Genomic DNA, 23,002 nt, shown 5'->3' with positions numbered 1-23,002 from the left:
ATAACAGCACTGTCCAAGATTATCACATGCATCAAATGAGATAATGTTTGAAAAATTCTTTGAGGAAAAAAAAAAAAAAATTTTTTTTTTATGAGACAGAGTCTCACTCTGTCACCCAAGCTAGACTGCAGTGGTGTGATCTTGGCTCACTGCAACCTCAGCCTCCTGGGTTCAAGTGGTTCTCCTGCCTCAGCCTCCCAAGTAGCTGGGACTATAGGTGTGCACCACCATGTCCAGCTAATTTTTGTATTTTTAGTAGAGAAGGGGTTTCGTCATGTTGGCCAGACTGGTCTCGAACTCCTGGCCTCAAGTGATCCGCCCACCTCAGGATTACAGGCATGAGTCACTGCATCCGGCCACTCTTTGAGAAAATTGTAATAAGTCTCTACATAGCAGCTCTTCCCAGTGGGAGGTTAAGCAGGAGAGAGAAGAAAGAAGCTGGCATGGCTACCACAGTCAATAGGCCATGCATAGCATCTATTGACTTCCTTCTGAGAAGTAACTATGTCCTCCTCTTGCCCAGCTAGACATCCTTGTTATATACCATTTCCCATGTATATACCCCATTCATTTCTACCAGGCATTATTACTAATAATAATGGTTTTGGGGCTTTTGTTTACTCTCATTCCAATTGTTAAGTGCCCTCTCTTTCCTCATGCCCCATCTAGATCCTACCCATCCTCCCATATCTATAATAAATCTCCTCTGTATCTATAAAGCTGTCCTTGAGTCAATCAGCTCATACGCATCTGTCTCCTTCTGATCTCCTAGTGCATTAGGGCCCATATTTCACTATTCCACACTTTATTCTTTAAATATTTCACACACATATTCAGTACCAGCTCCCCTTTCCTAAAGGTGGGAGGATCTCACACAATCAGAGGAGCCAAGTCTAGAGAACTTGACCATGGGTAGGTCTGGGTTATAAAGCATGGAGATTTGGCAGAGAAGGTGAGGGGCAAGAAATGTATAAGTCAGCAAATAACATTGATGAAGCCACCAAGAAAAACAAAAATATACAATGAGGAAATTAGTTGCCTAACAGTTTCTGATGACATCAAGTTTCTCTGGTAGAAATGCAAATCTATGAGATACCAACTCATACCAGTCAGAATAGCTATTATAAAAAGACCAAAAAAAAAAATGCTAGTGAGGTTGCAAAGAACAAGGAACATCAATATGCTGTTGGTGAGAATATAAATTAGTTCAGCTACTCTGGGCAGCAATTTGGTGATTTCACAAAGAATTTAAAACAGAATTACCATTTGACCCAGCAGTCCCATTACTGGGTATATATCCAAAGGAATAAGGTATATAAATCATTTCACCAAAAAGACACATGCACTTGTATGGTCATCTCAGTGCTATTCACAATAGTAAAGACACGGAATCAACCTAGGTGCCTGTCAATAGTGAATTGGGTAAAGAAAATGTGGTACATATATACCATGGAATACTATGCAGCCATAAAAAAAGGAATGAAATCAGATCCTTTGCAGCAATATGGATGTAGCTGGAGGCCATTATCCTCATCAAATTAACATAGTAACAGAAAACCAAATACTGCATGTTCTCATTTATAAATGAGAGCTAAACATTGAGTACACATGGACATAAAGATGAGAACAATAGACACCGCAGACTTTCAAGACTGGGTGGCGGTGGGGGGAATGGGGGGAACCAGGGAGACATGGACTGAAAAACTACCTATTAGGTACTGTGTTCACTATCTGGGTGACAGGATCATCCATATCCCAAATCTGAGCAGCACACAATACACCCATATAGCAAACCTGTACACGTACCTCCTGAATCTAAAATAAAAGTTGACATTAAAAAAAAAAAAAAAAAAAGATTCTCTGCTAGTTGAACATGACATATTATAAAGAAGGCATAGGGTAATGTTTCAAAGAGAAGGGAGCAAGTAGGGAGCATGGCTTCCAGTGTGAGTGTACCAAGTGATTCTTTATCCTGAATAAGAAAACCAACAATAGGACGGACACAGTGGCTCACGCTGTAATCCCAGCACTTTGGGAGGCCGAGGCAAGAGGATCACATGCGCTCAGGAGTTCGAGATCAGCCTGGGCAAGATAACAAGACCTCATCTCTACTAAAAATGAAAACAAATTAGCTGGGCATGATCATGCATGCCTTGTAGTCTTAGCTACTAAGGAGGCTGAGGTGGGAGGATCACTTGAGCCCACGAGATGGAGGCTGTAGTAAGTTATGATCATGCCATTGTACTCTAGCCTCAGTGACAGAGCAAGAACTTGTATCACAAAAAAAAAAAAAAAAAAAAAAAGGCCAGGTGCAGTAGCTCATGCCTATAATCCCAGCAGTTTGGGATGCCAAGATGGGTGGATCACCTGAGGTCAGGAGTTCCAGACCAGCCTGGACAACAAGGTGAAACCCTGTCTCTACTAAAAATACAAAATTAGCCAGGCGTGGTGGTGCATGCATAATCCCAGCTACTCATGAGGCTGAGGCAGGAGAAGCATTTGAATCCGGGAGGCAGAGGTTGCAGTGAGCCAATATCATGCCATTGCACTCCAGCCTGGGCAAAAAGAGCAAAATTCTGTCAAAAAAAAAAGAAAGGAAGGAAGAGGGAGGGAGGGAGGGGGTAGGGAAGAGGAAGGTAGGGGAGGGGAGAGGAGGGGAGGGGAGAGCAGAGGAGAGGAGGGGAGAGACAGAAGGAGAAAAGAAGAAATAAGATGGAAAAAGTAAGTATCACGAGAGTCATCAGTCAACAACATATTGCTAAGTGTCTCATTGTCCCATGCATGGAGCACTGTCCTAAGTATTTCTGGGTGGTACCCAAGGTGGGGATAAGGCTTACAGAGAAATTAGATAGATAGCACCTGTGCTTACAAGGACCTGGCAGCCTACATAGGGTGTCAAAACATACACACATGAAGGTATAACTAAAGATATAAATTAGTGTGCAAAAAGTGCAAAATGAGCACTGAAAACAGAGCAAGGACGGATCACCACATGTTGAAGTGAAGGAAGGTTTGATGAAAGAGGTGACATACCTGCTCTATCATAAAAGAGAAAGAAGAACCTGCGATAGTATGTCAAGGGAAACACATACACAGAGCTGGAAGTGGAATTTGCCAGGTACAGTGGCCCTCCCTTATCCACGGGGGTTAACACTACCTGTAAATGCCTGAAACAGAAACACAGTACCAACCCCTATGCCATATGCACTACGTTTTTTCCATTTCACGGCTAGATGGCTACCAAATGACTAATGGACAGGGAGTGTATACGGTGGCTACACTGGCAAGGGGATAATTCACATCCAGAGCAGGAACGGCACGGGAAGGCGTGAGATTGCATCACATTACTCAGGATGGCACACAATTTAACCCTTACAAATTGTCTATTTCTGAAATTTTCCATTTAATATTTTCAGACCATGGTTGACCGCAGGTAACAGAAATCACTGAAAGCAAAACTGTGCGTAAGGGGAAAAGTGGAGAAATCCAGATGAAGCAAGACTTGGTTGGAATCGTGGCAGGAAGTGAGTTTGGAAAAGTAGTCTGGGGAAAAGATGGTGGAGAAGTGGAGAGATAAGACTGAGAAGCAAAGAAATCTGAAGGGCATTTCAGAGGGAGAAAAATTAACAGAAGATAAAAAAAAAATCAAGGGAAAGGAAAGAAAAATGATGTTACAAAGCATTTATCACTAGATAAAAATTAGATTTTAAATGTCTGTATGTGTAAAAAAGGAAGTAAGCCAAACAAGAGTTAACAACCTGAATAAATAAGAAGTCACACTAATCTACACAGTCATCATTAAAATCCCAGTAGAAATACAGAAAAGGCACTTGTAGACAATTTACAGCAGCCAATAAGTAAATAACCAATAAAACATAACAATAAAAGTTCCAATAAAACAAATAATTCACAAAGAATGAAAGTTAAAGTAACAAATCAAGTATTATTTTTCACGTTAGATGAAGGAGGTCTTAAAAGCGGGTCAGTATTGTCTCAGGTAAGAAAGATGAGCCATCTGAAATGTTAGAGTTCAAAGCATACAACTTTTCTGGGAAGTGATTTAGCAATGTGCAAAGGAGTCCTTCAAAAGACACAGTAATTCTTATATAGAAACATAACTTGATAAAATAATCAGGTATTCAGAAAAACTATTCACACCCAAAGATCCTCTTTACAGCATTTCTTAACCTAACCCATAAATCACTACCAACGTAATTAGTGAAGAAGAAAACCCACAGGGAAACGGTAAAATGAATTGTGATACAGTCCTACCAAGAATCACAATGTAACCATTAAATATCATGTTTATTGTTATAGAGAGAAATGAAGAATCTAAAATGTACCTACAGTGTGATTTCACTTATATAAAAAATACATATAGACCTAAGCATATGGAAACACATTCTAAAAGGAAATACACTCAAATTACCTCTAGATTATATGATTGTAGGTTATTTTTATTTTTGTCTGGAGGTCTTTCTGTATTTTCCAAATTTTCTATACTAAGTATGACTTACTATATAGTTAAAAATTATATTTGGATATTGAGAAATGAAATAACTATTTTAATTGCAAACATTGTTTGGAGATAACTGTGCAGGGAAAGTGAAAATATCTGTACTCAGCTGCTTAGCAAGAGTCCTAATTCCCCAGATAAGAGCACATTTCCCCTCTAAATCCTGTGACAATGTATGACAGTAAAGATGATGTACAGGATCTTTCCCTCCACATTTTATTGTCCGCAAAAAATTACTTCTGGAAGTTCTTTCATCATTGTTTCCTCAGTAGGAAAGTATATTTACAAGAAGAGTAAATTTCAACCCTATTTTGGGTCTTGATTTTTCCAAAAGGCCTACACTTCACAGAAAATACAACTCCACCCTCCTCTCTCCTTCTCAGTCTCTATTTCTGTATGTCTTTCTCTGCCTTGACCTGTGTGTGTGTTTCTCTGTTTCCATGTGTGTCTGTCTCTCTCCTAATGTACAGGCTTTTCCTAAAGATTGCTCTCAGATCAGAATGGTAGTGTTTTCTTTGACTTCTTCTGTACTTTATGTGATGTTCAGAATAGCACCCTCTGTTCAAAAACAAAAAGTTTCAAAAAGACAATTCGATTTCAGTTGTATATTTAGGATATTTACAAGCACCACAGGAAATGACTGCATATGTGATATCACACAAAAAAAGGCTAAACCGGTATGTCAGAAGTCCACATGATACTCATTTCAGATGACATGTGAGGAACTGCTTTCTCAGAGCAAATACTCAGTCCATGCTGGGACTGGGGCAGGAAGTAAAAGCTGGCAACAGCCCATCACTGCAAAGAGGGGAAAAAAAACGTGGTGGTAACTCCAAATGAAAGAGAGAAGCTTGACATTTTTCTATTACCAAACCAGGCAATTAAAACATTAAATGTGAAATCTGAAGCACTGTAAATTTCCTAATATGGTAGAAGTGCTGAGTTTCCCAAATGATGTTTTCTCATCTTTCAACATATCAAAGAGCATGCCAAAACCCCGAAGAAACATTTCCATTTTGAAAACAAAAATAAACCACACACATCCACATTCTATTAATAGTGTTGTCTTGCCTTAGAGACCCTGTGTCCTTAGTCAAAAACCCCACTGTAGTTTACGTACATTTTAACATTAATGAAAACTCCTGTCCAAAGTAAACTGGACATGTGTAGGTGAATTAGGTGGGACTGGGGCAAAAGTAATCAAATCCCTTTTTTATTTTCCTTACTGGAGACCAAATGTTATGTTCTTCATCATCACAGCTAAGGACTTTGTAAATATGTTCTACCTCTTTAGCAGCATTTCTTAAGAGAGGAAAGTTGGCATAAGATACGCAGGTTCAAGCCAACTCCACACATTTAGAGGGATCGCAGGATAGAGGGACATAGGCTTACAACTGGAAATCCCAGCAGAAATTGCCAGATGAAGCAAAGCACACGTCAAAGATCTCCAAATCCAGACTCTATACTCTTGATCCTGCCACCAGGAAAAAGAAAAAAGCTGCCCCATGGCATTTTATGTCTAAAGACAGGGAAAAGCCATTTAATATGATGACCTCTTCCTCCATTCAAATGCCCATGAGGTGCTACCAATGTGCTCAGCAGAGAGTCAGTTGCTTGGGTGAGTACAATAGGAAGTACATGACATTGAGGCTGCTCACTGGATGCTTCTATTTTTGAGGGAAGAAAAGAACCCACAAATCAAATAACTATAAGAAAGAACAAAAGATCATTTATTCCAGCCCAAAAGATTGACCATGCAACTAAAATGGTTAGTTCAACCCCAAAGTGGTTTGGGGGAAAGAAGCTATTATCACCTGCCTGCACGAAAGATGTTAAATGTTTAAGCTCTGAGTCTTGGTCCTACAACGTCTCTACAAGAGCCAGGAACAGGGAAAACCACACTGATACAGCGACCACCCCTGATCAGGTAAGGTGGGGAAGAATGGAGAGAACTGACTCAAGGTACCACCTCAAATGTAGCTAGGAAGAAAAGAAAGTATGGTGTTACGGTAAGGTAAGAAGATCGTATCTCTCTCTATTTCTATTTTTTGAGACAGCTTCTCCCTCTGTCACCCCAGGCTAGAGTGCAGTGGCACAATCACAGCTCACTGCAAGCTCCATCTCCCAGCCTCAAGCCATCCTCCCACCTCAGCCTCCCAGGTCGCTGGAACTACAGGTGCGCACCGCTATGCCTGGATAATGTTTGTACTTTTTGTAGAGACGAGGTTTTACCATGTTCCCCAGGCAAAAACTCATCTCTTTTAAGCCAACAGCCCCAGATTCAAATCCTGCCCCAGCTACTTGCTAGCTGAACTGGGCAAGCGGATTAACTTCTGTTTTCCATTCCTTTCATGTAACACTCATTTATCACTGCATGCCAGGCACTCTTCTAAGTACTTTATAATCTAATCTCAACAACAAACAATTGAGGTTAGTTCTGATACTATCCCTACCTTACAAATGGGGAAACTGAGGCACCAGGTAGTCCTGTACCTCGAAAGTGGCCAAGTTATCATTTGAATCCTGGCAAATGATTTTTCCAGGATTGATTTCAGCAGTCTGGCTCCAAAATCCCGTCTCTGAAGCTGTACATTGCCATATTTATAAAAGACTTACTTTTCCGTGAAATGTATGTACAGTCCCCAGCACAGTGCCTGACATTTCGCAGAAGCTGAATAATTTATCTCCCTTCTCTCACTTCTCCCTATTCTCTCTCCCCACACTGTGGGAGGCTGGAGGCAAGATTCTGCACACACAGAAAGGCAACTATGCCAATCCACAAAGGCTCAGGGGCTCTAGGGCAAGCTAGAAAACAACCCTCTGTCTTAATCCCCTGAGGCCGGGAACAAGAGCTCTAACTCAAACAGAGATGTCCGGCATTTCCAGACAGAGACTGCTTCTATTTATTACAATCTACATTCAAGGCACAAGGGCTGCACCCTTAGGGAATCTGAAAGGTTTGTGATTTTTGCACTAGCAGCTGTATACATACATATATGTCTAACACAAACACAACACCACCCCCACCCATGTCTAAAACTTACATTTTTCCTACCAGAGGGAAAAATGATCTACTTTCCAGAACCTTCCATTTCCTAGAAGTTGGCAAAGTTTCTGTATCAGGCTGCAGCTTTCTTTAGGACACCCTGGATATTTCTGGGGAGCTAAAGGACAGAGTCTCTTTTGAAAATTATTAAGAACAAATTAGGCCCAGTGGCCCAGGGGACCTGTGTTGTAACACATGAGAAAATTTTGTTTTCCAGCTCTTTGGCAGTATTTTCATAAAACTGATGACAATGAAAGGACAGAGACTATTTTTGTACATTGATATTATTCTAAAATATCACGGAGAAAGGTGAGAATGTTATCAGTTAAATGATTTATTTAGTTGGGCAAATAGTGACGACACAAAACAGAGGATTTATATCACTGGATTTTTCTAAGTGCTCAATGAGGACATGTTGCTAATTATAAGAAGTTCACACATGCTACCATGTAAGAATGCTTTCTACACACTCCCTTCCTCCTAATTAATAAAAAGACCTATTTTATGCAATGGGAACATAAGAAACTTATTATGAGACAAAAATATCACTATACTCAAGCATTGAAACTATCACTCTCACACTGACCCTGAGAATTTGCTAACGTAGTTTAAAAGTAATTAAGAAGGAAAGCTAGCCTTCTACATTTTCAGTCTCGGTCACTGTGGCTACTGGGTTCATTGATGCCTGCCAAATCTTGCAAAACTACAGTCCTCTTATCCATGTGGTTTTTAAAACTATAAGCTTCTATTGTGAATAAGCTTGATTTTCTGCTTTAGAAATCCATCAACTGCCAGTCTGTTCTCACGGCATATTGCTAAGAGAGACTCCACAAAGAGCCCAGGTGCACACACCATGAATCAAGTTCTTCATACATTTTAATCACAGTTTATCACAAGTGGGAGAGGTAAGTGAAGAAGGCTTCTTCATAAAATGTTCATCAGAAATGGCAATTTTCCTTAGGGGAAACAAAGATGGCATCCTTCAACTTATTAATCGGAAAAAGTCCCCAGATGTGAATTGGGCCTCTGTAAAATCATATGCAAACCACATTTAGGCCTGTGGCTCAGCCCAAAACTTTTGAAGAGGGGAGTAAGGGACAAGGAAGGAAACAGAGTTAACAGTGAAAGAGGAAGATGAAGTTTCTCAGACTTTGTGGACATGTACAAAACAGTTCTTTCTACTTACTATTTAAGCTATTACCTCCTTGCAGGGGGGAGATTTCTTATCTCCTTAGCCATTTCAAAAGCCTTGGGAGCGAGCAAGCCAGTAAGGGAGTTTTTCTGTGTGTGTCTGTGAGTCAGCAGAAGCCGGAAGCCTTACAAAACGACTTCAAACAACAAGCTGGAGAGCAGGACAATAGCTTCCACCTCCAGACAGTGAGAAATTGCATTATCCTGAGGGATCACGGCCACCCATGCTCAATGGAGATAAGTAAGAACATTCTCTGCTCTGGCCAATAGGAGATCCGCCGCTACAGCTGCTCACAGAAGCTCTGGGTGGCCTCCATTCCAGCGGCTCCAAAAGGCTTCAAAACACAAAAACACTGCTGCCGGGTGGTGCTCCCAAGTGCAGGGGGTGGAGGGGAGAGGCTGACGAAGACGAGGGTGGCAAGCTGCATCCCCCCACCAGGTGCTCCAAATCCCCTCTCCCAGCTTAGGGAAATCACAGAGAAGTCTCCAGGCGGATTCCAGGCAGGCGGCCTGGGCAGAGCCTGTGCCTCACCACCACCCACAGCAATGAATGGAAACTGCCCCAGAGACTCCAGAACGTGGGGAGAAATTCCCTGCTAGGCAGTTCAGTGCTCTGAGAGCAATAGTGTAATTAATGGCACTTGGTGAAAGAGCAGGCATTCCAAATTCAGCCACAAGGAAGAAGAAACCTTACCACACACACCCTACACAGCAGACACAAAGCCCCTTGTCATGTTCCCTTTAAAGACTCAGGCAAATCTGATCAGCAACTGATATTTACAATACAGTTTTAAATTTACAAAAAGGCATTAACCGTCCTCTGAGAGAAGAAAAAAATCTTCGCATTTGAGGGAAAGTATGTGAAAGTTACAGTATGAGCTCACTTTGAGGACACCATAATTTGCATATAGGAATTACCTCAGTAAAAACATTTATTTCACTTATTAATAGTATCTGATATCCAATTTTATAGTATTTCTTAGGTTTCCCATTGTCATAGGATTTATATATATATATATTTTTAAATTTATTTTGAGACAGGGTCTTGCTCTGTTGCCCAGGCTAGAGTGCAGTGGTGAGATCACAGCTCACTGCAGCCTCCAACTCCTAGGCTTAAACAATCCTCCCACATCAGCCTCCCAAGTAGCTGAGACCACAGGCATGTGGCACCACATCCTGCTAATATTTTTTATTTTTTTGTAGAGGCGGAGTCTCACTATATTGCCCATGTTGGTTATATTTTTAAATGTTTCCATGCATACAACTAATATCTACAGAGTATGTTCGATTGACAAGAAAAAAAAAAAAAAACTAGTTGGAAAGTATCAGATATGCTGCTAATACAGAAATATCATATTTGCATATAGTCCCCAGACCAAGTAGTCCCCAGACCTCTGCAGAACCTAATGTTGTATATAAACCTTTTAAAGAAAGAGTATATATTTTTATTTTCTTTATTTACATATATACATACACACATAAAAAGACAGACACACTTATGAGTGTGTGCGAGTGAGTGTGACAAGCAAGAAGGGATTCTAGAAGGATGCAGAAGATGGGAAAGGTAGTACTAAAACTGGAGCACTGCTACCACCTGAATGCTGACAATAACATTTCACGCAAAACCAAAATGGACGGAGGTTTTAAAAATTAAAATTAACTTGTCTGGCAACTAGTGCATTGAAATGGAGGTTGAAAGACTGGGGGGGGACATTTTCCACTCAGCCCTTGATTTGCTGTGGGGCCTACATCAAGTTGTGCTATGCCTCTGTTATAACATCTGCAAAATGGAGATAACACTTCCTGCTACCTACCTCAGAGAGCTGTTAGAAGATTAGACACCCGAAAAGAAAATCCTCAAAGCCCTTTGAGTTTCTCATAAATATAAGACATGCAATGTAATAAAACACCCGTACCCTCTACAAAAGCCCTGAGAGACTCATGGCTATAGAAATAGGAAACAGACGCCAGCTGTACAGCATCGATGCATTCACAATCAGGGAGACTGGCTGCAGATTCCAGTGACAAGGCAGGGAAAATAACTCTGACATTCACATCTACTCAGACAAGACACCCAGGAAAAGGGAGGAAAATAGTATTGTTTCAGTAGAGCACCAGTAAGTGAAAAGAAGCAATCCTCACAGATAACATTCCTAATTCTTGCTTAAAAGTCTGCATCTATAAGAAGACAATCAAGTGACAACATTACACTGGTAGCCTTTCAGGTTTAGAAAAATCTCACATTAAAGTAAATTGGGCCAAGTAGAGTGGCTCATGCCTGTAATCCCAGCACTTTGGGAAACTGAGGAGGGAGGATCGCTTGAGCCCAGTTTGAGACCGGCCTGGGCAACACAAGGAGACCCCTGTCTCTACAAACAATAACAATTTTAAAAATTAGCCAAGCATGGTGGCACACACATGTGGTGCCGGCTACTCGGGAGGCTGAGGTGGGAGGATTGCTTGAGTCCAGGAGGTCAAGTCTGCAGTGAGCTGTGATCAAGACACTGCACTCCAGCCTGGATGACAGAGCAAACCTCCATCTCAAAAATAAAATAAAATTAAATTAAATTAAAAAGTAAATTGGCTCTCTAGAGGGGTAAGGGTAATAACCCCCACAGTGAACAAAATGTAAAGAAGAGAATGCATAAATTACAGTATTTTTAATTAATTTGTACTGAAAACAAAAGCCATGCTTGACTGTACATAGCCACCTAAGGAAAATAATTACTCTTGGGTCCATAAGGAAATCAGGAGAAAAATTATTAAATGTTCATCTATTCTAAGATATTCTGAATTATGAAAAGTTTAAAATTCAAATTAATCAATTAATTAAACACATATTATTATATCAAGGGTGTATTGTGAATTACACCTCAGGTTAAAATTTAAAAGATGAATAATATCCTTTTCCTGGTTCTCATGAACCTCAAAGTCTAGCAAGGAGAGACAGAGACAAAATAAAGTATAACACAACGTGGGAAGGGTTTGAGTCAAGTATAAACAGAGTGCTAAGGAAGAACAGAGAGAAGATGTAATTGATTCTGTATGGAAAAAAGGAGGGAGAGGGGCTTAGGAAAGTCTCAGAGAATTTGACACTTAAACAAGACCTTGCAAAATGTACAATATTTCACCCAATACAGAGCAAGGGGAAGGGGCATTTTAGATAAATAAATGGCAGCCCACATCTCAAGGCATGTCTAGGTATGTCCGAGTTAAGTGTCACACAATGCAGATAGCCTGGAAGGGCCTGGATTGCAAGGTCTTTGTGAGGAAGGGAGCATCACAGGATGAGATTTTTGAAAAGAGACTTCGTGTTTTCTACAACTCAATAAAAGAGAAGGAGGCAAGTGTACAGGAAGAGAAGCAGCAGGAGCAGGAGGTGGCCCTGGCCCCTGGGCCTGAGACAGACCTTGGGGAAACTGATAGCATTGCTAAGGCCAGTTCTCTAGGTAGAGGTGAAGAAGATAAAAGAGGCAGAGAAGCGGGAAGGCGTGGTGCACCGAACCATGACTCAGAAATGGTCAGGAGTGGGACTTCCAGGAGAAGTAGCAGGCCCAACCTAGGTGGAGAGTGTAGTACATGGAATAATGGCCACCAATATATCAGGTCCTAATCTCTGGGACCTGTAAATGTTACCTTCTATGCAAAGACTTTACAGATGTGATGAAGTTGAAGATCTTGAGATGGGGGGATTATTTTGAATTATCTAGTTGGGCCTTAAACATCATTACACGTATGCTTCTAAGAGGGAGGCAGAGGCAGATTTGACTACAGATGGAAGACAGGAAGGCAATGTGGCCATGGAGGGGGCAGATATTGGAGTGATGCGGCCACAAGCCAAGGGATGTCAGCAGTTTCCAGAAGCTGGAAGAGACAAGGAACAGATTCTGCCCCAGAGCCTCTGGCAGGAGCTCAGCCCTGTCAAAACCTAAATCTCTGTTGTTTTAAGGCACCAAGTTTGTGGTAATTTGCTACAGCAGCCAGAGGAATTTAATACACACAGTGAACAAAGAGTCACCCCCAGCTGTTCTTGGGTGCCACCATCACCAGTCTTGATAAGAATCATTCAGGCTGGGGGCAGTGACTCATGCCTATAATCCCAGCACTTTGAAGGCCAAGGGGGGAAGGTAGCTTGAGGCCAGGAGTTTGAGACCACCCTGGGCAACAAAGCAAGACCTCATCTCAACAAAAAATAACAATTAGCCAGGTATGGTGGTGTATGCCTGTAGTCCCAGCTACTTAGGAGGCTGAGGTAGGAGGACTGCTGGAGCCCAGGAGTTCAAGGCAGCACTGAGCTATGATTGTACCACTGTGCTCCAGCCTGGGCAACAGAGAAAGACCCCATCTTTAAAAAAAAAAAAAAAAGAAGAAGAATTCAGATGAAAGGCACCCCAACTGTCGAGAAGAAATTGAAGTCTAAGCTGCCACCTTAGAGGAAGACAAGATTATTAACCTGAGTAACTAGTCAAAATTTAGGAACAGAAACCCAGGTATAATCCTACACTAGGTTAATACAAGGTGGCTGGAAGAACTATAAATAGAAACCACCAAATGACGACATGTCGGGGAAGGAAAGTGGGTCTGAATAGTAGTGGGAACAACAGGAGAGACACAGCAACCCAGAGGTCATAACTGGGCCACCAAATTTCTGGTAGGATAGTCATTTTCATTTTAAGTGCCCATTGGATAGGGGAAGAGATGAGGGGACAATGGAAAACGTTTACCTGTACCCTGCCTCAATCAGCACTGATTCAGGAACTGGACCAGAACTGGACCACCAAATCAAAGACATCATGGAGTACAGGTGTGGGAAGATTATGGTAAAGAGATAGATGGGGCATGAAATCTTGAAATATGCTCTACAGTCAATAACAAAAATAACATAAGGAGATCCACTTGAGAAGGGTGGGAGCAGTAGGGACTGTCCATGGTAGACTAGATAGCCCAGTAAGAAGGTGACTGAGCCAGCCAGGGCTGGAGATGATCGGGGCCAGATAGGAGAATGGGGAAATGGGGGTGAATTAGAGAAATATTTGGAAGGCATGGCAAACTGCTTGGATAGGGAATGAGTGATTGGGGAGCAGGGGACAGCAGGGAAATGAGAACAACGATCTTTAAAGCACAAAACTCAAAGGAAAAAGTGTTAAAACAGGCAGAATGAGTTTGTCTCTGGCTCTATTGAGCTCGTGTGTGGGTGGGTCATGCCAGGAGTGACAGGTAGAGAGCACTGGGATCTGAAACCAGAAGAATGTCGTAAATGTTTGAACGTTTGAAAAAGTTATCTGTACTGTACTCTTTCAACTTTTTTCTGATTCATCACTATGAAAGGACCCAACGAAGGTTCCTAAAATTTTGATATCCTAAAAACCAAATGTTTGAACTACACTAATATTACCTACTTACAAGAAAAACCTCACATCTCCAACACTTTAAAGTAAATGCATTAAAAATTTTCTAGAGGGAGAAAAAATTCTTACCATTAGCCACTTCCTTCTTCTGTCTGTTTGTTTTGAGGACATCTGGTGAAATAGACAGTGGAGAACAGCCATCCGTGGGTCGGGGGGAATTGAAAAAGATGTTCAGTAGTAACCCAGGGATGACTTGGTGATGGAAAAGAAGGCACACATTTTAAATCTGCAGAGGGCATCAAATTAGTTGTGGTTGAGCAGTAAATGCAGATCCTATAAAGAGGAAAAAAAGACCAATATGTTCACTGATATCAACTACCTGGGTAAAAAGGATGAGGAAAAAAAATTAATGAAGATATAGGTTTTTCTGGGGAAGAAAATATATGTTAATCAGATGTGAAAATGACTTGTTTTCGCTTACAGCTATAGATTCTGTATCTGCCTTCACCAAAGAGCTTAGGTGTAGAGTGCTACCCTATTGAAGAATGCAGGCAGCTCCCCGCTCTCACCCACGATTTTTCATGGCTGGTACTAGCTGAAACACGGAAATGGCTTAGAGGGAGCAACATGTGACATTCTGGATTAGGTAGTTCGTAGGCATGACAATGTGGGAAGGCAGCACAGTGTAATTCAAACATGCAAAGGATGATGATATAATCCCCGTCCTCGAGCAATTGTGTGTGTTAAGATAAATAAGGTTCTCGGCCCAATAACAAAGATCATGGCAATGCAGAGGTAACCAAAAAACAACACCTCTATCTTAGTCAGCTGTTACATTAAAAAAAAAAAAAAAAAAAAAAAAAAAAAACCACAGTGAGAAAGGACCTAGGAAAATATGTAAATAAACAAGTAAACATATGCGCAAATAGAAGTCTTTTTTTTTATGACTTATTATTGGAAACACATTTCGGTTGTCTCCAATTAAACTTCGAAGCTCAGGAAAAGTCCTGACCACATACTGCTATTCTGGAATAGAGGACAGCATCATCAAAAACCCCAAATGTGCCCAACAATTAATGACACTGCCTTACATTTGCACAGTCCTTCTATGAATGCTGCCTCATATACCATCTCACTGGATCCCAAGGAGGGCAGTGTATGTGTTGACTTCCCCAAGTTTTGGGAGAGGATTACTCCACATTCTCTTATTTAGTACCTACTATGGTATATAAATCATACCGAGTGACATAGAAACTTAAGTAATATTCATAATACCTGCCCTTAGGGAGTTATCAAAATGGACAGGTAACACGTGTTTGCACAAGGCAAGAAATGAGAGATAAAGAAAGTGCAGGTTCTGAGTCTCTCAGTGAAGAGGTATAGATGAAGGAGGACAGGAGGACTTGAGCTGAAGCTTGAAGGACGGCAGAGAGATACCTGAGTGGAAATGGAGTGAAGGAGATTCTAAAGCATTCAAATAAAGAATGGGCCTGGTGTAATGGTGGTTTTGACACTAAACACAAAAAGGAAATTCCTGCTGCAGAGTAGAAGATGCTGAGAACAAATTAGGAGCAGGGTCAAATGAAGACACGCTGATGGAGGAATCTGGGCTTTACTCAGAACCACTGTAAGTTTTGAATCAGGAGTGAAAAATAAAGTATGGGCTTTAGAAGCTTAGTCAGAAAGCTACCAAGGAAAGATGGGACTAAATAACCACATCATAGAGACTGGTTAGGAGGCTGTTATGCTAACACAGGCATGAAGCCACGAGTTCTTGACCAGGGAGATGATTGGGAAAAAGAGTACTAATGAAGAATTTAAAGGGTTTCAATGACTGTGGGGATAAGAAGGATAAAGGAGAAGAAAAAGTGAAGAATAGCTAGGGATCACACCTCAGTAAGCAGAAGAATATCACCAAAGAGCCATTGGGAAGGAAGGAGGAAGAACCAGTTTAGGGATTCTCTTTTGAAGACACCTCAATCTGAGGTGAGGATGGTATTATAACCCAGGCGAGATATCTTCTGGAGGGGTCAGAGCAAATGGGAGCAGTCTAGACTGAAGATGGATTAGAAGTCATCATGGATGGGAGTTGAAGTCATACAGGTTTAGAGAAACTATTTAGAGAAAGAATTCAGGGGTTAAGGGCTGAGAAGATTGTGGAATTTCTCAAACACACATCACAGCTTTTGATTTTAGTGGCAAACCATCAGGAAAAATTCTAAACCGAAGAACTTGGAAATACTTCAGAGATGAGATCGGACTTATACAGGGGCCACAGTTCTTAAAACATCCCAAAGACAAACATCTAACAAGCAAAAGTCATCCTAAAATATCAAACTGCCAATTTCATGGTCAGTAATGACACGAAATAGAGTTCTGTGGAATTTGAGTCTCTAAATAAATTATGGTTCACTAATAACCTGATTTTAATCACTTAACACCAAGACAAAAAAAAAATCCAATGTCACCAACATGTATGTAGGGTCTGATATTTTTAGCCCTCCGCTGACAACCATAAAAAAAAACACTGGCATACATGTGTTTGGTTTCCTAGAACCCTAAACACTATAAGCTTCTGTGTCAAAGAGCCACTCAAGGTGTTGAGTAAACCAGATATTCTCTTTGGTTGTTTTCAAGCTTCTGGTAGAGAACATGAAGCTAGAAGGTTTCCAAGGCTGCATAAACAGACAGAGTGTTCAGGAGCTTGGCACTGACTGGGCAGGGGAGGAATAACAAGGCTTCTGCATACATATGAAAACACGTAACAGTCAAATCCTATCGTCCAGTTAAAGATGACCCAGTGAATATATTAGAAACACAGATTTACGCCTCCCTTCTGCCTCCCTTTCTCTCCCTCCTCCAAAAGCCCGCCAAAAGTGAGAAGACACTTTTTCAAACAATACAATCTAAAAACAATAGCTAACATTTATTTGTTACTAATTTATTTAGCAACGATGGCTAACACTTATTTAATACTTATTATGTACCTGGTACTGTTCTAACCTCTTCACAAAGAACTTATGCAGCAGGTACTATTATCATTATTCACTCCATTTTACTTAAGGAGAAACCAAGGCACAGAGAGACAAAGGTTGCAGCCTTAGTGTACAGTGGAGCCAGGACCAGAATCCAAGCAGCCTGATTCCAGTGTCTCACACTCAATTCCCCTTCTAGCTATACTGTTTCTCAGGCCCATGCTCCAACATGTCACCTGTTAAAAAAAAAAAAAAAAAAAAGTAAACTATTGTTTAAAGATAGTAAACACTGTCAATGACATAAGCGTTTTTGATGATTTCAAAAATCTCCAAGAGGACCAGACACAAACAAGTCCAAATACACAGAAAACTTTCTGAGGATAGTTTAAATAAAAAAGATTCCACTTGGCTATGAGGAAACCTTTCACCATTTTAGGGTGACCAAAAGAAAAATGAAATGAGCTGTATTAAAAGAAAAGTTGGAAGCATCCGCTCCTGAACAACTTTTCTTTTCAAGCAATTCTCCTGAAAGACTCATGTTTACCTATCTTAGAATTTGAACCAAATACAGATTTGCTTTTGTTAGGATCACTTCAGGATTTTGTACTTACTCTCCTAATTTTTCTCTCATTTTCTGTAATTTTAGTCTAAATCTGGGTTAAAAATAATTACACAGGGATTTGGCACTTAATCCTTGGTAAGCATCACAGCTTTCATTAAAAACTTAGGTTTCAGGCCGGGCGCGGTGGCTCACGCCTGTAATCCCAGCACTTTGGGAGGCCGAGGCGGGCGGATCACGAGGTCAGGAGATCGAGACCATCCTGGCTAACACGGTGAAACCCCGTCTCTACTAAAAATGCAAAAAAAAATTAGCCGGGTGTCGCGGCGGGCGCCCCAGCTCCTTGGGAGGCTGAGGCAGGAGAATGGCGAGAACCCGGGAGGCGGAGCTTGCAGTGAGCTGAGATCGCGCCACCGCACTCCAGCCTGGGCGACAGAGCGACAAAAAAAAATCTTACGTTTCAGCTGGGTGCGTTGGCTCACACCTGTAATCCAAGAACTGTGGGAGGCCGAGGCAGAAGGCTAGCTTAAGCCCAGGAGTTTGAGGCCAGGCTGGGTAGCAAGGGGAGACCCCATCTCCACAATAAATAAACCAGGCTTGGTGGTGCGCGCCTGTAGCTCCAACTACTCAAGAGGCTGAGGTACGAGGATTGCTTGAGCCCAAGAGGACAAGGCTACAGTGAGCCAGGATTGCACCAATGAACTCCAGGCTGAGTGAGAACGACAGTGTCTCTCTCTCTCTCTCTCTCTCTCTCTCTCTCTCTCGCTCTCGCTCTCGCTCTCAAACACACACACACACGACCCTGATGTTCAACCTGTCTTTGCGAAGAACAGATTTTAACTGAAGACCTTCACAACTAAGAATCCAGTTCATTGTATTATTGATTCTCCTAACATTTCTCTAGATCCAGTGTTGTTATTTGTCTAGTTTTATCTATAAGGCGGCATATTTATTTGTCATCTTATTTCAAAACGTAGAGTTAAAGAAAATGCTCCTAAACATAGCTATTGAAAGGCAGAGAAAAAAGCAACCAAGGATTTTTTGAAGAACTGATATTTTCCACGTGATTCTCATTCAAATATGGGCAGAGGAAGATACAATTTTTGGAGTCAATCTCCCGTGATCCTGTGATGATCCAGAGGCTGACAACACAGAACACAGATACCAGGTCTGTCCACAGGGTTCTACCAGGCCAAATTGTCAGAGAAGGGTTTTAGGAGCAGGGTGCTAGAAACAGCAATAAAACCTTTATCAACAGCTGCCGGAGGGGCTGAACCTTACCTCACCCCAACCACGTGTGTATTGTTACACAGGGTCCTAGTGAATCCTTCCTTCAATGCCATGATGGTGTGGAGAGTGTTGCATGAAATGGGTGGCCACGCTGCTCTCTCCCCAGCCACGCACCTCTAACAGTGCTAATGTCCAAAAACAATTACCATCCAGGTGGGCAGCATCCTAATATAGTCAGATACCTAAGATGAACAAGCAAAAATACTTTTTTTTTTTTTTTTTAATTAAAGACAGAGTCTTGCTCTGTTGCCAGGCTGGAGTGCAATGGTGCAATCTTGGCTCACTGCAACCTCCCACTCCCGGGTTCAAGCGATTCTACTGCCTCAGCTTTGCGAATAGCTGGGATTATAGACATGCATCACCATGCCCAGCTAATTTTTGTATTTTTAGTAGAGACAGAGTTTCACCATGTTGGCCAGGATGGTCTCCATTTCCTGACCTCGTGATCCGGCCGCCTCAGCCTCCCGAAGTGCTGGGATTATAGGCGTGAGACACTGCGCCTGGCCACTGCTAAAAGACTTTCAAACTCAGCGTCAATGAGAACAACAGGAGCCAGAAGCTCAGCATTCAAAACAACAACAAAACAAACTTGGAAAGTAGTTCCCATCAGTAGCTTTAGGAAGGCATGAAATTTTAGGACTTCTCTGTACTTTTAAAATCTTAGCTACTTAGATCAGCAGACCCAAAATTTTTGGCACCAGGGACCAGTTTCATGAAAGACAATTTTTCCACGGATGGCAGTGGAGGCCAGGGGATGGTTTTGGAATGAAACTATTCCACCTCAGATCATCAGGCATTAGTTATATTATCATAAGGAGCACGCAACCTAGATCCCTGGGCATGCGCAGTCACAATAGGGTTAGTGCTGCTATGAGAATCTAATGCCGCCTTTGATCAGACAGGAGGCGGAGCTCAGGCAGTAATGCTCCCCATCCCTCATCTCCTGCTGTGAGGCTCCGTTCCTAACAGGCCACAGACTGGTATTGGTCCACGGCCCAGGGGTTGGGGACCCCTGGCCTAGATCTATGCCTGCAGGGATAAAAAAAAAAAAAAAAACCTGCAGGCAGATTTAAGTAACATAAAGGTTTCCTTAAATCATACTTTTGGGCAGTGGCTCATGCCTGTAATCCCAGCCCTTTGGGAGACCGACATGGGCAGATCATTTGAGGTCAGAAGTTCAAAACCAGCCTGGCCACCATGGTGAGACCCCTGTCTCTACTAAAAATACAAAAATTACCTGGGCGTGGTGGTGCGTGCCTGTAATCCCAACTACTTGGGAGGCTGAGACATGGGAATCGCTTGAGCTCAGGAGGCAGAGGCTGCAGTGAGTTGAGATCACACCACTGCACTCCAGCCTGGGAGACTCCATCTCAAAAAATCATCATCATCATCATCATCATCATCATCATCATACTTTTTTCTTATTGTTCTCTTCTTCCAAAATGTGTCTTAATGTTTCATCCTACATGGAGCAATGGAAGCCAGTGCTTTTCAAACAGCATTACACAGAAAACTAGCATGCAGGATAGCTATTCATGAGTATTCTGGGAAGCAGTCTGTGTTCAAAGTGTGAGAGACATGGCATGCTTTGATTCTACCTCTTTGGAAATGCACAGTATGTATTAGCAAATTCAGGACTGTGAGAAGTCCATGTATACTTTGTGAACTATGATGTTGCCTACACTTACGTGATCACAGAATGCATTTTCACAAATCACTTTGTGGAATAGCTGGGCTGCAGAGAATACAGTGGAGGAAATGTTGCTCTACACCCCAGTGTTTACTATTCAAGACTTAACAATCTGACCCCGGCCGGGTGCGGTGGCTCACGCCTATAATCCCAGCACTTTGGGAGGCTGAGGCGGGCGAATCACAAGGTCAGGAGATCGAGACTATCCTGGCTAACACAGTGAAACCCTTTCTCTACTAAAATTACAAAAAATTAGCCAGGCATGGTGGCGGGTGCCTGTGGTCCCAGCTATTTGGGAGGCTGAGGCAGGAGAATGACCCGAACCCAGGAGGCGGAGCTTGCAGTGAGCCAAGATCACGCCACTGCATTCCAACCTGGGCGACAAAGTGAGACTCTGTCTCAAAAACAAAACAAAACAAAACAAAATCTGATCCCAATTATTCTTAACCATATTCAACAACAAACATTCACGATTCTGATGTGTACTGGGAATCTTACATACCAGTTTTCCCTAGAGAAAATCTCTCCTCTGGTCAAATTCATCTCCTTCCCATGTGCTAAACAGACATTGGTTCCAATGTTCTGTTCACACACTCCCCATACTAGAATTTCTACCTTCAATCATTTTGTTCAATTTACTCCTTCAACACTTGAGATAAAATCCCACCTCCTGAGACTCTTCCACATAATGCCATCTTTCTTTCCCTGGAATAAGCCACCCCAAACACAATGGTACGTGCTTGGGATTCACCTGTCTCTGTAGTATTATAAGTCCCTATTTGCTGAACGTACGTCTGGTCCCCCAGCTACCCATGGACGGGCTGAGAGCAGGCTCTAAGCTCTTAGTTTCTTCCTACAATATCTAATACATGATATTTTCCTCCAACATAGCAGATACTCCATATATAAGTGCTGGTGGATTAGGAAACGCATGGTATTTCACACATTGCTTTCATCATTAAATAACCAATGGACACTAGAATAACTCAAAGCACTTAAGAAGTAGGCACTTTTGTTGTTGTTGTTGCTGCTGTTGTTGTTTTGAGACAGTTTCACTCTTGTTGCCCAGGCTGGAGTGCAATGGCGCAATCTCGGCTCACCGCAACCTCCACATCCCAGGTTCAAGTGATTCTCCTGCCTCAGTCTCCCAAGTAGCTGGGATTACAGGTGCCTGCTACCACGCCCAGCTAATATTTTTGTATTTTTAGGTGAGATGAGGTTTCAGCGTGTTGGCCAGGCTGGTCTCGAATTCCAACCTCAGGTGATCTGCTCGCCTGGGCCTCACAAAGTGCTGGGATTACAGGCGTGAGCCACCACACCCGGCCAGAACATTTTTATTCTCTGGAAAATAGTGTGGTCTGGTGTAAAAAGCATCTAAAGAATACAATTAACTTAGATCTCTAAATTGAAATCTCAAAAATCCCTTAAGAATGACTTAATGTACATGGATACGGTAGGCAACATGCTCAGACCTTTAAAAAAGCATTGGAATTTCCATACCATCTGCAAGCACAGGGTTCATTCCTTACTGACTACTCTGTATGTCAGATATCACATATATTTATGTATTAAATATTATATAATAGTTTATACATAGGCTTATTTTATTCCCTCTCCAGGATATCCACATGGTCTCCGTTTTAGGAAGCCTCAGATGACACTTGCCTACAAGATAGCAACTACATGGGATATCCATCTTTCATCCCTAGAAGTATCTGATATTGGCAAAATCAAACCAAAAAAGACTACAGATGTCTAAAGATGCAGAGTATTCAACACACAAGTCCGGACTTCAAAGTAAGTGGATGATATACCTGGATAGAATACAAAACATATTTGCCAATATGACACATGTAAAACTGTTCAGGTAGGATAGCTAGCACAATAGTCAAGTTTTGGGTTTTTCAGATGAAAAGAACAGCCAATATACCATTAATATATAATGGTTGAAATACTATAAAAGCAGAGCATTATGTCCATAATCAGAATGACTGTTCTGTGGCATAGATGCAGGGGCATTCACACATGTCCTTCTGAAGCAGGAAAGAGGACTGATGAAAAGTCCTGGGGCAAGTTGTCCAGGTTCAAATCCTGGTTCCATTACTTACGAGGCATATGACTCGGGGCAGATTTCTTCTCTGAGCTTCACTCTGTTTCCTCGTCTAACAAATGGGGACAAAGTGATATTGACTCCATTGTGTTGCTGTGAAGTTTCAATGAGATGATGCCCGTGAAGCTCTCTGAACATGGCTTAGCACATACAAAGCACTGGATACATGTTAACTTTATTACATTCCTGTGACTTAAGTAAAAGACAGATCCTAACACTGGCTGCAGATAGTAACTAGCATGCAAACCTCCATCAGGCTGTCTAATGTTATTCGGTG

At 41.8% G+C, this 23,002-nt stretch overlaps 1 long non-coding RNA gene across 26 annotated transcripts in view; it reads right to left on the bottom strand.

Annotated features, from left to right (window-relative positions):
* LOC110743051 overlaps window positions 1-23,002 on the bottom strand; it is a 553,234-nt gene that overhangs the window by 182,913 nt on the left and 347,319 nt on the right. For 25 of the 26 annotated variants that reach the window (XR_004184220.1, XR_004184216.1, XR_004184225.1 and 22 more), the window contains one exon: window positions 14,231-14,434. The exons of the other annotated variant lie outside the window; for it this stretch is intronic. This is a non-coding gene — a long non-coding RNA (uncharacterized LOC110743051). The remainder of the gene's footprint in view (window positions 1-14,230; window positions 14,435-23,002) is intronic. 26 annotated transcript variants of the gene reach the window in all.

The sequence above is a fragment of the Papio anubis genome, chromosome 6, assembly GCF_008728515.1.
Source record: "Papio anubis isolate 15944 chromosome 6, Panubis1.0, whole genome shotgun sequence".
Taxonomy (NCBI): domain Eukaryota; kingdom Metazoa; phylum Chordata; class Mammalia; order Primates; family Cercopithecidae; genus Papio; species Papio anubis.
The sequence above is the reverse complement of the archived record's forward strand: the minus strand, read 5'-3'. Positions and strand labels throughout refer to the sequence as shown.